Source organism: Lichenostomus cassidix, chromosome Z (genome assembly GCF_008360975.1).
Source record: "Lichenostomus cassidix isolate B80296 chromosome Z, HeHo_3.0, whole genome shotgun sequence".
Taxonomy (NCBI): Eukaryota; Metazoa; Chordata; class Aves; order Passeriformes; family Meliphagidae; genus Lichenostomus; species Lichenostomus cassidix.
In genome coordinates this window covers 64,893,972-64,911,434 of record NC_139511.1, presented here as the reverse complement: position 1 = coordinate 64,911,434, position 17,463 = coordinate 64,893,972, and the positions used below count along the sequence as shown (strand labels likewise).

The following is a 17,463-nucleotide window of genomic DNA, read 5'->3' as shown; positions in this document are numbered from 1 at the left end:
TTGCCAGCCATCTGGCAGACCCAAAAGTCCATCTTTCTGAGCCCTTCCTTACAGGACTGAGTGCTTGGACCTAAAGAAGCATTTAGGAGAAGGAGGGATGGGCTATGAACAGTCTCTGCATCATGACCACAAACCAAACAACAGAGTGCAGAAGGATGAGACAATGAATGTTATCAGAAGGGCAGCTACAAGGAATCCCCATCTGGGTGACCTCCTGCCCACATGATTGGACTTACCAGCCATGAAAAAGTCATAAGTATGGCAAATGAAACACAAGCTGGTGTCTGCTGTGCTTGAAGGGTCAGCAAGGGTCAGTCAAAGGCAGTTTTGCTGCCACAGCTACACACCAGCTTTATAATGCAGATCCTCTCATACCCCAAAGCATGTCTGCACAGGTAGATTCAACCCAGTCAAAGCAAATTTGGATGCAAACCAAAATCACTCTTCTTGGTTAATGGGACATGGAAGGAAATAAAATCAATTTGTAATAAAAGTTCCAAAACCCCAGCTTTGTCAGGAAATCGTGAACAGCACCTCATGAGGTCCTTAGTTTCCTCCTACACCACCTGAGATCCTTCAACCAGGCAGGAAACCACGAAATACCAACAAAAACAGTGAAAACAAATGTTCTCATGCTTTTTCTGGAGCCCTTTGCAGTAAGAAGCAGGGCCAGTGCCAGGCAGAGAGAATGGATACTGGCAGCCATGTGGTAAATCATTCCCCAGCCCAGACACCAGCTTTTTGGAGAGGGAAGTTTCTGCAGCCTGCAAAGAGAAAGTCAGGCCCCAGGCTTGCGTCATCCCACCCCTGAGTCATCCCACCACGCAGATCCTCTCCCCTGCCATCACTCCTTGGCCTGGCTCATGTATTTATTAGTGCAGAGCTGCAATCACCCCCGTGCAGTCAGAGAAAAGCCAGCATCCCCACCCACACAGAGAGAAAAGAGCCACACTCACTCCAAATTCAGCACCTGAACATGAAACTGGAACCCCAGGACACAAAGGATAGGTGGGGAGGGCTGTCCTCAGGCTCCTCAAGGAATTCAGGCAGGGGATGCAGCCTGAGATACAGGATGACAGAAAGGGGACGGGAGTGGGGATGGAGCAGCGGTGGGGGATGGATAATCTCTGCCTGGCTCGTGCCTGTGACCAGGTTATGTCAGGTGCTATTAAGGCACGAAGTGTGAGCACGCGTGTCTGAAACCCCACTGCAGACTGCTCCAGCAGCCCTGAAACGGAACCTCCTTTAAAAAAGAGAAGGACTAGAGAAACAAAAACAGATTTAAAAACAACAGCACACCCTACGCAGCTGTTAAGAGAGAAAAACATGCACCCAAATGTGCCCAGGGGAGCAAACCAAGCAGACCTACACCTCCAAAAGCACCCTCCTCCCCTGGGCTGAGTGCTGCTGCTGCCGTTTCGTCTGCTCAGCTCCACCGCCCGTCCATGTCCCCCCAAGGCAGAGCTGCAGCCGCCGGGGAGCTCTGCCGTGCCTTCAAAGAGCCTAAACTGGGTCAGCAGAACGGAGAGAAAAAACCTGATTAAAGCATGAAGAAAGCAAGCAGACCTGCTGGCTGAGAGACAGCAGAAGGCAGGGAAAGGCACTCACAGGCTCTGCATCTCCTTGGAGGCACAGAAAGACAAGGGCTGTTGGTCCCAACCTGCCACAACTGCAGGGAGGGAAATATTTCTCAAATCTGTAAGGGGATGCAGGCAACAGAAACACATTTGGGGATGGGGGAGTATAAGTAGATAACTGTGTGCCTCTGTCCCCCATGCAGCATTCTGCCTAGGGCCACTCTCACCCACATTTCCAGTCAATTTATTCTGACTTAAACCAAATGAAACAATTTAAATCCATGCAAATCTAAAACCCTTCATGAGCCTTATGGCTACGGTTTGTACTGTCCTTCCTTGTGCCTGAATAAACCCAGAGATGTCGGAGAAAAAGCCCCAACAGCTGCCAAACTCAAGCAGCATCTTTTGGATGCAATTAAAAATGCTAAACAGGATAAACAGGAGACCATGAGGAAGAAGCTTTGTTTCTCTGATGGAGACTTCTGACCTTAAAATAAAACAAGCCAAAACCACTTCTGTGTTCGTAGGTGAAGCACAGCAAAGGGGTTTGGGGGCTGCCAAGTTCCAGGAATGAGGTGGACCCTTAAGAAACACATGACTGCCAGATCTACAATTGGGGTACGTTTGAAAGGAAAAGAGAGTTTTGCAAACCATGGAATTCAGGGCAGCTGAGAGCTCTTGCAGTGACCAAGGCTTTGCTGATGTCCAAATGAGGTGATGGTGGATAACAGAGATGCTGTTACCCCCTGGTACCACCAAAACCTCCAGAACCGTGCACCCCTTTCCCTGAAACCTGGCATAAATCTCACCTCGCTCTGGAAAACACCTCCAAGCCACATCTCCGAAAAGACAAACAGGTTTTTCTCCACATATTCCTGGTAAACCAGCTCCAGATCCCTGTGTGGAGCTGCACACCCACCCCTGTGGTCTGCAGGCCCACACAAAGCCATCGCACCCTCATCCTGACCGCTGGCTCCAGGGTGGGCTCTGTGTTTGCTTAACGACTTCCAATGAAAATATCAGCTTAAGAAATCACAGCAGCACAGGATGGGTGGGGAGAACATTCCCCGAGAGAAAGAATCCGAGCTCTGCAATTGCACATATCATATCTAGATATTGTTGTAAAGACCTCTGTCTGCAGAATGAATAGGAGATTTGATCTAGCACGTAAATAAAAATCAGAAATCTCTCCTGTCAACCATGAAAAAGGCTATCAATAATTCATTTTAACAAAAAAGGAGATCAAAGAAAAATGCTGTGTTAGTTTGACATTTTGATATGTTGGTTCAGGATTCTTCTTTAATGTAATATGTAACAAACAGCACAGTTCATCTATAAATGCCAGACACGCTTGTAAATTGTTGAATGTAGCAGGTTCTATTAATATTCACTTAGACTTTCTAAATTAATTCACTTTCACTGCCTTTACATCACTTTTACTGCTTCAACCCAGCAGTTGTAGGTCAAGTGGAGCTCTCAGAAATGCTACACAGAGTTTCCAAAGATAAAGTTTCAAATTTGTAACCACATTTCCATTTATTTCTTCATGTTACCCACCACATAGCCTAATGTCCAACCCAACTTGTTTGACTATTACATACTTGCTGTGAATTGCTTCTGAAAATTGTACAGTCAAGAGCCAGAATGAGGTGCTTGTGTCCTAAATCAACTGTCTGAGCAAGTTCACTCTCATATATTGTGGTTTGATTTCACTTACAATTTCCTTATGGGCATTTGGTGGAGTGGATGAAGTACATTATACTTCAGAAAGCAAAGGCTTGCAATCCACAGATTTCAGGGTTATGTTGCAAGAGGTGTTTATTGCAGTGGAGAGCTGTTGGCAAATTTAACATATATTGCTCAAGCTCAGTCTGTATTCCCTTTGGTGTGCAGAAGACACGAGGGGACTCACATCTTCTAAATTTAAGTAGGGTAGGGCACATTTCTCGCAAGATAGAATCCCCTCTAAAATACAGAAAATGGTCAACTCTCTGTGACTGATCTGTTCCAAGGTCAAGTAGAAAAGTAAATACTACAGTTGTTACATCACTTTGATTAAGGATTCTCTTTAAAGCACATTTTTCAGCAACATTCAGGCAGTTCTTTCAAAAACTATTTCACTAGAGTAAAGTCCTTGATGGTAACAACCTTTGTTAGAGGCTGACACAGCATGTGCTGTCTTTGGAGGGAAAGCAGTGGTCACTCATGTCCTGAGCAAGGCTGGATAACACAGACTCTTGGATACAGACTGTATCTGTAAATATGACTATTCATGTAGATCCATGGCTTTTCTACGTATTGTAGCTTTTAAATTACTATTTACATTGGCTGGTCTATCTAGAAGAGAGCTGTAGTTTGCTGGAGTTACCGAATGTGATGACAGTCCAGATGGTAAAGCTGTTTCTTGATCCAGATGATAAAGTTGTATCATCCTTGTTACATCCAGTCCATTGTGAACAAGAAGAGCCAAAATTATTAATTTTTTTTTTTTACCACCAAATGTTTTCAGCATGCCATGATAGCTGCATCTACTGTAATCCAATGGCATTGTCATATCCCCGAAAACAGCTCTCACAGAACTGTGCATTTCCTGCCAGACTGCTTTTAGCCATGAGGCAACCAGGAGGGTCATCCTCCCTTCCAGGGAGTGAACTGCCAGGGGAAAGCCTTTTCCTCATACACTTCAACCCCAGAAGCTCCCATCCCCATGAACTCTCATCCCCAACAAATCCAATCCCCAAAACTCCACGCACACAGTGTCCCTTGGTTCAGCTCTATTTGTAGGGAAGCAGCTCCAAGAACAAGGTCTTAGGGCCACCCACATCTCTGTGTCTGCCTGACTGTCTCTTGGGCATCCCTCAGACCATGCAGGTGTTGCAGCATATTGAGGAGAGCAAGTCCTGGCCATGCTTGCAGATGATATCCCTGGTCCCAAAGGTGGCCTTGGGTCTTCCCTTAATCACATGTGGAATATGCACAGGGAGTAGAAGAAAAATGTTCAAGCTAAAGACAGCTCTTGAGTCCTCCTTAGTCTTGTTTTGGCACATCCCAGTAAATTTGTTAAATCACTTAGATACTTTTGAAAATTTTAGTCACTATTGGAATAATCCCCCAAAAATCCCAAAAGAATCTCAAAAAAGCCACTGCCCCTCACTCAAAGGGCTACAGTGTGAACTACAAACCTCTGAAACCTGTTAAAAAAGCCACTCCAGAGCAGGAGGTAAGGAATGGCCACAGCCAGCGACAGACTGACAGGCAGCAGGGTTCCATCTGGCAGCACAAATTTTAGTTCTGATTACAAAAAACACAGCCCAGAGGCGCAGCAGCTGGACAAGGATCTGGCAGCTCAGACTGCAACCCCCCACTAACCTGACCCCTCCCAGCTCTTGGGATAGGGGTCTGCAGCAGGTACCCTGCCCTGGTCCCAGGAACACCACAAAATAGAGAACAGGAGCACTGAGCTGAATTTGTGGGGGTTTAAACCACAAGACACAACTTTACATAAGCCTGGCAACTCTCAGATCTTCACTTGTATCATGAAATCAGGAATGGGGGGCAAAGGCTTTCCTGACATGCAGTACGAGCACAAACATGTTATTATTTGAAAGGCTGTACAAAGGTTAAGTCTTTAATCCCCTTAATCCAGACGACAAACAAACAAAACCCCAAGAATGGGATCCTGGAGCATAGCTGAGTGCTGCCAGGTCTCTCACAGGGGCTCTCTATTCACATTGCTGAAGCCAGTTATGAGCCTCCAGCTAAAAAGTTGCTGCAAAGAAAATAGATGCAGGCATGGCTTTATTCCCAGTTCCTTAAAGCTTATCACGGGCAATTTGGCAGGCTGGGCTCATGTTTCAGTGAGCAGGGTTTAATCCTCAGGTCAGTGGTACCAGGGTTACTGGATTTCCAGGTCTGGCTGCTGTTGCCCTCCTACTGACTCTCGAGTGCAGTGACTCCTCTTACTTGTTGCTTGTGCACAGGGAAAATGCAGATTCTGCTGAATAAAATCAAGAGTGGTCAAGGCAGGGGAGGAACCAGACAGTGACACAGAGCAGCATCAGAAGATGAACTGCAGAGTGTTTGGGGCTGAGGAGAGCTCCTCTTCTGATGCAACTTACAGAAAAAATTCTCGTCAGTGCAATGCATGCCAGCATTTGCAGCGCTCCCAAACCATGACACTGAGCAGGCACTCAAAGGGTTAAACGGATTTAGGACCTGACCTGGGTTTATAGAATACTGGGAGAATACTTCCACTTATTTCAGCAGGAATTGGGTCAGCTGCAACCATGCATCCTAAATGAACTGCAGGAAGAGTGTCGCTAATTTCAGTAGTAGTATTCATGCAATTCAAAGTAGATGTGTGGTTATTTACCTTGCTGAATCAAGCCTACAGGAAAGGTCTAAGCCACTGGTATAAGCAGCACATTTAAAATAGCACTATCCTTTCTGCCATACAACTCATCACAAGCTGCTGAGCTACCAAAGATGAGGTGCAAGAGATTGCAATTAAAAAACACATTTCCTCTCAAAGTCTTTCTCCTCTTTTCTCTATCTGTCTTATCAAGTATGAGCCATTCAGTGCAGAGTCTGTCAGTTTCAAGAGAATAATTGGAGCACATGATCTAAAAGGCTACAACTTCAGCAGTACATAGATAAGCCAGCAGAAGAGTTAAAGGCATTGGTGCAGCCCTCAACGTGAATTTATAACAGTGTTTTTGGAACCAAAAGGGCCCATTTCTCCTCATTTTGGATACTCTCCAGGTTGCTGCAACAGCTCCCTACGCCTCTCTCCACTTTGCTACAAGCTGAGTTGGACCCAATCTCTCACTCTGGGCAGAGGTCAGAGCAGTCCCTCTGAGCAGTGAAGCTGGAGGGCTGCAAGATGTCCTCTGGCTGCAGAGCAGTCACTCTGGTGAGTATCAAGCACACCAGATCCACATCAACAATTCTAACGGTGGTACAGGTGTCACTGCAGTCCTGCTCACTGCATCCCCACCGCAGCCACAGCAGCAGGTCACAGACAGAAAGGAAAATGCAAAAGGCAATTGGATGATGCAGACCCAAATTCTGTGATGCAGCCTCCAAATCTCAGCACACAGGGGGAGAAAAAGGAGAACACAAAGGCTCCTACCACAGCTCTTACCACAGCTGATGAGACCAACACTAATCAGATTCAAAGGGATGTGCAATGGCACAGGCAGGTCCTACTCTGCACAAATCCTGCCTCTGGTCTCAGCACATTCTGCTAAACCATGTTTTACCCATTTGAGATTATATGTGCAGTGAAAGGAAAAACTAGGTGGGAGAAGGGAAAGAAAAAGACACAGCATAGATTCCCATTTGTAACTGGGCCCTGAAGTACTGTTAGAGCAAGGCTCCCTCTGCCATGAGGATGGCAAGTGTCTGATCTCGTTTTGTAAAACTGCAAAGGTCACTGCAAAATTACATCTCACTTCTGATTTCATTTGAAAAGAAAAAACTCCATGGCTCATTCAGATCATTTGGGAACAGTCAGCTCTTTCCTACCTCCCAGCACAGAAGTCCCATCTGCCCAGATTTTCAGCCCACTTTCACCGAGCCCAACGGTTGTGTTTCAAGATTCATTATAAAGCCGAAAGAAAAGGGGCAGCCTGTACTGTACAGCCCAGAAAGGGTGAAAAGGACTGAGAAGGGCAATAAAACCCCTTATTTTCGTGGACACCTCTCATGTTATACACATCAGGCTGCCAGGCTCCCTGCCTGCATGAGTGCTGACAGCCTTTCCATCCCTGACAGTTCACAAGGTCGTGGTCCCTGCTGACATTTCATTCCACTTACCACCCTAGTTTTCTTAGTCCTACCAATTCCAGCTATGATCTCACAGCCAGGAGCTCAAGAATATGACAATTAAAGATTAATATTATAAATGCATGGAAAGTCAAAAAAAATCCTTTTTTTTTTTTTAATTGTCATGCCAGACCAATTCATTTTTAAACCTTACCCTTGTGCTTCAAGACACCAGGGCAAGAGTGTCACTCTTCCCGAGCAGACTGCAAATGCTTTCTTCCTTTCAGCTAGTTTTGTGGGCTTATATATTTTTCTTTATTTAATTATTCACTGTGACACATGAAACATTAAGCAGCTTCTTTCTATGAAGAAATAAGTGCTCTTTCCCAACGACAACATGCTAAGTATCCTTAACAGCAGGAATAAGGAAATGAGTTGACTAGAACAAAGGGGGAAAGGGCAGGGAAAATGAGAGAAGCTCAGAGCAACTAGAATTAACAAACAAAAAAAACCTCCGAGACTTCATTTCTAGGAAAACAGTCACAATGAGCTGATCTGGGAAATAAAAGCAAAAAGAAACAGACTTTTGAAGTGCAAAACTGTTTTGTGATATGGCTTCTGGGCTACAATTCTTCTCTTTCTCAACACTGGTGACGATGGGTCAGTGAGAAAGAAGCCACAGATGCAATGTTACAATGTGTAACAGTTGTGTTTCTGAATGGTGCTAAACCCCTGATAGCTGTGAGAAATGTCTGTTCTTCCAAAGAACAGAAAGTTAAAGGCTGAAGTCATTAACAAAAGCCATTCCAAGCCACAATTTCTCCCGTGAAAGCAGGACTGCAAACACAACTTTCAGTGTATGCTCTACTCGTTTAATGCCTTTTGCAGCAGCAGCAGCAAGAAATGGTCTCATCAGGTTACAGAGCACTGTGACCTCCTGAGAGCACCCCTCACCACTGCACAGCCAGCTCGCCATCGATCCAGGATGGGACAAACCTGGTGACCTTGACACCTCTGCAGGCTTTGACGAAACTCCTCACTCTGCCCTTGAAAGCCTGGCTAGGATTGTGTGGGCGAACGGATTTTTCCTGATTCTAGTGTTTATTTGTTGGGTCACAGAGGTAAAATTATCTCTGTTTGATTACTTAAAGCTGTTGGCTGTGGAGATAATCTGTGCATTAGCAGCTGTACGGTGGGTGGTTAGCAGTTCTGAATCTGTAGTAGGAAGCAAAGAAGTAATTTTGCACAGCACTTTAAAACAGAAAACTGAGCACACAGGACAAAAAGCCCATCACGGCCCCATGCAGAAGTTGCTTTATGCAAGGAGAAACCCTCTCATTTTCTGGTGAGGAGGAGGGTGAGTGTCCAGCCGTGTCCTCCCGAATTCCCCCACCTCCCATGGTGACACCCATGGAGAAAGAACACCTCGAGCAAACACCAAACGGAGCCTTAACTCCTGCAATTGCAACATCTGTCTCTTTATGCTTTCACAAAAGGAGACTGATTACCACTAGCACAGCTTAAAACAGCAGGTCTCAGCAACTTTGTTTAAGAGCCACAAACTTGCTATCACGAAGTTAAATCCCATTAGCCTTGGGAGGAAGTGGGGCTTAAACCTCCCACCTGGGCACAACTTCTCTGGGAAAAGTGGAACAATGCTCCTGTGCACTGTGGATAAATATTTAGAGTAACAAACACTACTGGAAACAAAACTCGCCATCTGCTAATCCACCAAGCAGCTACTCCTTGCCCACTTGTGTCTGTGGGAGAGCCATAGCCATACTGCCCCTTCCCAAGGCAGTATAACTTTAGTTTGCACATTTTCTTCTGAGGATTTGCAGTTTTCCTCCTCTTACCTTCACTTTGTCTGCAGCTGCTGAGATTTAGTGGGGGCAGTTCTGGGCAGATTTCAGGCTGGAAGATTTATAAAGAGCAGACATCAAAACCAAAGAGCAGAAAACTGATAGAAGATAGCAAGGGATGTGAAACTTCCCAGGGATAGGAATAACAAGAAGCAGAAGTGCATACTTGTTATATTAAAAATCTGCATATGAAAGGAGACAGGAGCATCCTCACACAGCACAGACCTGCTCTGTGCTGTCTCTTCACTTTGGCCTGAGACAAAGCAGAGACACACAGCTTATGCTAAGTTTGAACTATCACCTATAGGGGGTTTCTGGTTGTTTGGGATTTTTTTGGGGTGGGAGGGGGTAGCAGTTTTGCCAGCATGCTATATGCAAGTGCCTTACTGTGGTACAGACACGTGCATACTCCACACAGCCACAACTGTACCAAAGATCTGTAGGCACAATTGATAATATCTGGAACACATTAAAAAATTAGAATGTATAGTTCCCTCAGCAGCTGTACTACTTTTCTCTCAGTCTTTACTAATTAACATACATTGAGGAACTACCAACAATCACAGACCCAAGGTCGTGTTTAGCTTCCTTTCTAAACAAGGCACAGAAAAGTACCTTCAGCATTGACAATGCTGCAGTCTCAAATGTCACAGAACCAAAACTTCAAAGAGTTTCTTTGCCATAAGCCCCCCATTTTCTTTTTTTTATCTTTTTTTTTTTTAATCTCATAAATTAATCAAATATGGCATATTTGTGGATTGGACCACCACCTCTCTTTTTCCAACCTCACCTATTAAAATCCTGCCTGACTTTGGGGGCAAAACTGAAGTAAATTCACCCCTGTGTATTTTATAATGCAAATTATCACACTGAAAAATGCACATCAAGGAAGGCAGTGAACAGACAGCTGATTTTTGTGAAAGGAGTGGGAATGGAGGACAGGGAGGACAGGGAGGCAAGAAACTGCTCAAGTTTGCAGATCCCAAAGGCAAGCATTAAAATCCATTTTGAGGCAGTCCCAATGTTTCCAATGCCATCCTTCCTGCATTTTAAAAGATATCTCCATTGTGCCATCAATTTTTATATCTTTTAGCAAATAATTTAAGATAGCTTTATCTGCTCATTACCTTAAAGAGTTAAAAGTTGCATGGTCTATATAGTCTTAGGATGAGAAAAGGGACAGACAAGGCGAATGTTTTATTTACCCTTTAAAACTGGATGTGGAAAGATTTATAAATGGATTAATTTTAATTAGTGTCCTCATTTTATTAAAAAAAAAAAAAAACTAAAAAGTGTGCCTTAAAATTAATTCGTTGCTACCCTGAGTATTAACAAATATGTCAAGTCTTTGCTTCTTTTAAAGCCCCTTTGTTGCTTAGAGTTTTTTTATTATATATCAAAAGCAGCCTCTGATGAGGCTAATTTTCAAAATGCATGCTGGAATGAAGCATGAGACAAATATTTTTCTTGATTTTTAACAAGGCAAGCCCGATAAACATTATTCTCTGGTTGTCCCACAACCTTTGCATCCCATCTCACAGCAGGGTGGAGGCAGGTCCTCCCTCCAAACTCATCCCGAAGAACCTCTTTGCTGTTTGGGAATTTAAAACTAGGCATCCACCCCAGAGCAGAAGCATTTGAACAATGGCTTTAACATTTGTGTCTCCTTGAACCATTTCTCTAGTGGCTGCAGAAATTACATTCCTCGCAGATAAAGCCCAGGTGTGGTACCTGGGAAGGTTTTCAAAAGACCACATGAGAGTCTTGACATTTGTGCTGTAGTTCATTAGGGCGCCAAGCAAAATGGAATCACCTAAACACAGCAAGGCCAAAACTAATGGCTTTGTTTTTCTGTGGTTCAAGAATCCAGACCCTGCCTACCTGAGTTTCTTCTGCAGATGCCAGGCCCACAGAGACCAGAGAGGCCAACCCTCAGCCTTCATCCCCCCCTTCTCTGCACTGACTTGGGACAAGCACAGAGAGGTGTCTGCCTCAGAGGCTTTACCTACAGCACAGAGCAGGTGACAAGGTCTCGAGCCATTTGACATCTCCAGGATACCAAACCTCAGCCACCTCATACACAAGTTCACTTGCAATATTCACTTGTAGTGTTTTGATATTTTAGGACTGTCTCTGACAGTGTCCCCTCTCCTAAACACACAGTCCCACGAGCAAGCTCTCTCATCTGAGCTGCTTCTTCCTGTGTAAGCTCGATGAGAATCAACCTTCCCCTACCACCCACACCCACCAGCACCCACCACCGAAGCTCTCCTCAACTCCCACCTGGTCACTGCAGCCTCTTCCCTCCACACAGTCTGACCTGCCTCCTCTACAGCCAGCACCACAATTGGATTAATTAATTTTTAAAATGAACACCACTCAACTCCTGTTTTTTTTTTCTTCTTTAGCTCCTTGCTGCAAGTATCTTCCAGTGCTGAACTTGACCTGTGCTTTGACTCTGCACAGGAAGAGGGCTTGACCCCTCAGTCACAGCAGCCCTTTCCTCAGTCGAGCTGGTGGAATTATTTCCTGTGTTGGAAAGGGCTGGAGAGAAGCTCTCACCAAACAATCCTACAGCTCTGATGCCTCCACTGCCACATGCTGCCTGTGCCCACATCATATGGAGGGGACCAGCACAGGACACAGTGCCCACACCTACACAAACCAGGGTATGTGGTTCTCCCAGAGAGAGGACAGGACCTCTCACTACCACCATGTTCTACTCATTGTCTTCTTCTCTTCCACATTTCTCCTGTGAGCACCCTGCCCTCTCTGTGCTGCCTGAACATGTGAATATGACTGCTTTCTACCCCCTGGCAACCTGACTTCAGGCTCCTGCTCCCATTCTGATAGTCCAAGAAGGCATGAAATTAAACCCCTGGCTGTTCTGGAGGGAGTATTGCTGTTGTAGCAGCCCCAACACAACCCGCCTGTGCATTTTAGGGTATCACAGCTGTGAATGATCATCTTGTGAAGGATGAAGTCTGGCACTTTCCTGTGCTCCAGCCAAACAAAAGGGAGGAGGAAGAGAGAGAAGTGACACTTTCCCCTCCACTTGATGAAAGCAAAATCTGATGGAGGCAGGGGGGTGAAAACAGTCTGGGCGCTAAGCCCCTTATTAATTAATGCATGTTTTGAAAAAAGAAATGCAACAGTGCACTCATTTCGGCTGGTTTCTAGGAGCTTTTGTGACCTTAATAATTCATGTTTATGCAAGCTGCTTATAATGTTAAGCAGTTGGGTTTTGTAGATTTTGTCCATTGCATTTAACTGAGATGACTACATCTAGCTGTGAAACGAGGTTGGTCGTAATGCTCACAGGGAAGCTTTAAAAAAAAATTACTGTTTTCAGAAGGGCAAACAAAATTCACAGCTTTGTCTGAAATAATTTTCCATCCATTACTAATACACACAATGTAAGAAACAGCAAATAATTTTCTTTCCCAGATTTTTCTGTTTGCTTTGCTTTTCATGTTTTGGCAGCATTTCCAACACCATTTAATTGTTTCTCAAGCACATAATCAGGGTCTCCTGCCTGTTTTGCCTTTCTTCATAGCAACAGGAGTGTGAAGAGGGGATTACAAATACCCAAGTGATCAGGAAAACTAAGCAGCAGGTGGAACTCATATTTTGGATATCAGTTTGGCCTCCTGCAAGGCAGAGCAATAAGTAGCAAGAGTGCTGCGAGCATGGGGAGAGGGTTTATTCTTCCAGGCTTGTGCCTGTCACCTATGGACACAAAACTCCTCTAGGACATCACTTCAGACAGTGGCCTAGACTGAGCAGTAGCTCATACCTGACCCACCAGGTAGCCAGAAGAAAGCATGACAGCAGCCAGAATAAGCAGCAGCTTACTCTCCTGAATGTTATTTGTCCTTCCCAACGTACCAGATATGACTATTCCTACACACTCTTCACTGAAACAAGCAGTGAAAAAATCTGGATTCACTTTTTATCAACACAAGATAGGCTACTTTTCTCACTATCTCTTCAAAATTTGGCCACATTTAAGGGAAACTGAGAACCTGTTCTTTCCTGAGCAGCTTCAACAAGGAGACAGGGACGTGGTTGTAAAGGGTCACCTCTCTGAAATGCTGGCAAGCCTGTGCACATCCCTGCCAGGTATGTATAAACTGGAAGCTCTTCCATAAAGACTCTTAGTTGGTTTTTAACCAGACTTTATTTAAACAAGTTCTTATTTGAGAGAAGCTGTGTTCATTTAAACTGAAATCACAGTTTGCTCCTCAATGCAAACTGCCAAAGGCACCTCCCAGCAAACAGAAAGTTCCTGAGTGCAGTAGAGGAAGAGCAAACTGTCCCTGCAGAGCCAACAGTATCATGAAATAAATGGAAGTGGGAGCTGAAAGAAAAAGATGACTGTAAAAGACATGGGGTTTTGTCTCAGGTTTGCTCTGGCTTTAGAAGGAATGGGCCCCAATTCAGCTTTCTCCCCTCCCTGTAAAATAAGGGATGTCTACTCTTAACACAATCTACACCCACATTGACTCTCAGAGCCTACACAAGGGCCTTGAAACACCAACCACTTTCAGCAGTCAGTGCAGCCAGGCAAACTCCAGGCAATTACCAAAACGAAACCAGGTGATTTTACAGCAAGTATTAGGTCTTCCATAGAAAAACTCAAGTTCAGTTTTGAAAGACTAACAGTTCATTACAAACAAAAAACTAACAACTAAATCAGTTTTAGCAGCTTACAGTAGTTTTTGAAACAGCCACCTCCCTCCCACCCACAACAAAGAACAATGGATCTAGGCAGATACCTACGAGTATGAGCCCATGGCAGTATCATTGCCATTAGATAATGTCTACTGTCTCAACTATCTAATAGTACATAAAGTTCAAAATATATTTCCTTGTGTACTTACATGACTCAGACTGATAGCTGGTACCTCAATGAGTTTGTACCTAATCCAAGCTCCATCAAATTTAAAACAATCCCTTACCCCAAGGTAGGATTATCCCAAATGAACGCTGAAGAGAGATACTAAAAGATGTCATACCAAACCTTCCAAACAACAACACTTCCTGCCTCCCATCAGAGAGCTTACCCTTGAGCTACCATCCCATCTATAGCAGGTATTAAAATGCTACAGATAAAATAATTAATCTCAAAGCAGGCTGTCTCCAGTCAAGGCTTCCTACCCACAGCTCCATTTCTCCAAAGTCTCTGTATGCACTGAAAAGCGATTCCATTAGAGGACCACTCCAAACAAGAAGTACCAATTCTAAAGTTTCCCTGTGTTTCTCAAGCTGAGCTACCACTTCTGATGCTTGCCCAAATCCACAAAAGAGTCATGTAGGACATACTGGTCTTCACACTGACAAACCTGAAAAAATAGTTCATTCAGGAAACTTGCAGCTGTGACATCTAAATCTTTCCCTACCTCGCAACCCAAGATGCACATGACAAGAGGGCAGCTGGCCCCTCTTTGGCTGTGTACAGCCAGTGATTTCACATCTATCAGACTGGAGCACTCAGGCTGCATCCATGCTGGGAGCACCACAGCCAGAGGACTCTGACAATGAATGTTCTTTTCTGCAGCTGTAACTACAAGCCATTACCTTTCACGCATTACCTTTAAAAGTAAATAAATGTACAAGTACCAAATGATTTAGTGGAATGTTCTGCAGACAAACAATCCTATCTACCCCCAAGAATCAAAATTAATTGGAGAAGGAAGAATCTTTTAATTGATACAGCTCTATATTGTAAAATGGCACTTGAGTGACAGGCAATTACACTTCAGGCAATTTCTATTATATAGTGTCTAACAGAACAGATACAACAGGAAGGGCGGAAAAAAGCAAGCCTAAATACCACAAGAAATAAAATTTGTGTGCACTGTCTGTGTGATCAATGCAAACACAACCACAAAGGTTTGCATCACAATAGTGCAGTAAATAACCACCTCACAGCTGAGACATTTACAGGCACATTAGTAAATATACTTTCACGTCTCACAGAGAGGATGGCAATCTATTCAATGACCCAAACAAGACATCTTGCAATCACAAGTTGTGCTTTAATTAGGAAGGATCATCCTGAAAGTAAAGCACAGGTAACCCAGCAGGTCCTTTCCACCCTACACGTCCAGGAGCTGTGATTCACCACACTTCAGGCTACTCACTGCACAGAGGTCTAAACCCTTTGTTGAGTAAGTGGACATGGCCTGAAAGACAAGGCTGCAGGCCAAGCTGAGCCCATCACACCCTGCTCTCCAGAGCCCCACACCTCTCAGCAGCCATAGTGCACCAGAGGAATAACTGTGCCTTTTGGAATGGTGCCACTCATTTGTTCACTGCACTTATTTATTTCCAGCTGAGCTACAGGACAGATTTCCCATGCAGAAACACTTGTAGCTTTATTCAGAAGATAAAGAGGAGGATGTCTTTTACTCCATAAGAGGCAGGAGACGGATTCCTGATGGAATAAGATGTGCCACATGTCATCTTGCAGCCCAAGCCCCATCATAGCAATGAAGACAACTCTGATCAACTCCTCACCCCCAAGAGGTGAAGGATCCAAATACAACCCATATGGAGGAAGGTTGCTCAGGGGTACAGAAGAATAAAGGGTGGGGAAGATAATTAAAGGAAGGGGAATATAATCTCTGCTGCTGAGAGACCAGGAAGAAAACTGAAAACTGGCCTGAATTCAGCATATTTGTGTTCTCAGACAAACAAGGTGACCATGTTCCCAGGAGAAACACCTGTGAGGAGGGCTTGGAAACTGGAAATTGGCACTGAAGATCTGGGATGACCACGAGATAGGTATTCACCACTCGTGAAAGTCCTTCAAACCCAGGCACACTGAGAGAACAGGTAAGAGCATAAGTACAGGATTAATATTTTAAAGATGAACAGCTGGTTAAAGTTTAAAACCTGTCCCACTTGTCATCTGAAATCCTTCATGAAGGGAACTGAGTTCAGATGAGACAGGGACTTTAGTCTTTAACATGAGGTCAGTTGCCATCAAAGCTCCTGCCAGCCCTGATTAAAGCTGATGGGCTAACAGCCAGGCACTACAATGAGCAGAGGTGGCTGCCAGGGGTCCCATCCACCTCCTCCCCGGCACAGGGGACACAAAGGAGCTGCACCATGTGCATCAGAGCATTAGGGTGGTATTGAGTAAGCAAAGCCTTTGGGGTTTGTGTTTCACTACACACTTTGGACAGAAGCTTTCTCAAAACCCATGGATTCTGAAGTCTCTTTTCGATCTTTGTATTGAGAAATAAATACCCCAACAGATCTTGATCATCAGTTTTCACTGGCAACCTCTCTTCCCAGAGTTCTCAAGTGGATGGACAGCAGGATGGAGACTGTGGGGGAACAAAGTGTCTCCCACTCTAAGTAGAGATCAGGTCTATGACCACCAGAATACATAACATACATAATGTACCACCACATATATAACATATATAAATCCATGGGACCCTGTGAGATACATCCCAGAGTCCTGAGAGAATTGGCTGATGTAGTTTGCAAGACATTCTCCATGATATTTGAAAAGCCATGGTAGTCAGGTGAAATCCCAGGTGACTGGAAAAGAGGAAACATTGTACCCATCTTTTTAAAGGGTAGAAAAGAGGACCCTGGGAACTACCTGTCACTCTGCCCTCTGTGCCTGGGAAGATGACAGAACAGATCCTCCTAGAAGCTCTGCTAAGGCACATGGAGACAGGGAGGTGATTCAGGACAACCAGCATGGTTTCACCAAGAGTAGGTCCTGCCTGACCAAACTAGGGACTTTCTATGATGGAAGGAAAAGGGCTACAGATGTCATTTATCTGGACTTTGGTAAAGTCTTTGACATGATCCTCCACAACATCCTTCTCATCAAATTTGAGAGAGATGGATTTGATGAGTAGACTATTAGATGGATAAGAAACTAGTTGGAACGTCACATCCAGAGAGTAGTGGTCAGTGGCTCAGAGACCTGATGGACATCAGTGACAAGTGGTGTCCCTCAGGGGTCTGAACTGGGACCATTGTGATTTAATATCTTCATTAATGACACAGGCAAAGGGATCAGCTGCACCCTCAGCAAGTTTGCAGGTGACACCGAGCTGAGTGGTTTTTTGACACACCTGAAGGACAGGATGGCACCCAGAGGGATGTGGACAAGCTCGAGGAGTGGCCCATGGGAATTTCACGAGGTTCAAAAAAGGTCTAGTGCTGGAGCTGTACCTGGGTCAGGGCAACCCCCAGTATCAGCACAGGCTGGGCATGAACAGATCAGA

General features: G+C 44.6%; 1 protein-coding gene across 2 annotated transcripts in view; it reads right to left on the bottom strand.

Annotated features, from left to right (window-relative positions):
• PDZD2 (PDZ domain containing 2) overlaps nt 1–17,463 on the bottom strand; it is a 201,946-nt gene that overhangs the window by 177,949 nt on the left and 6,534 nt on the right. The window lies entirely within an intron of this gene.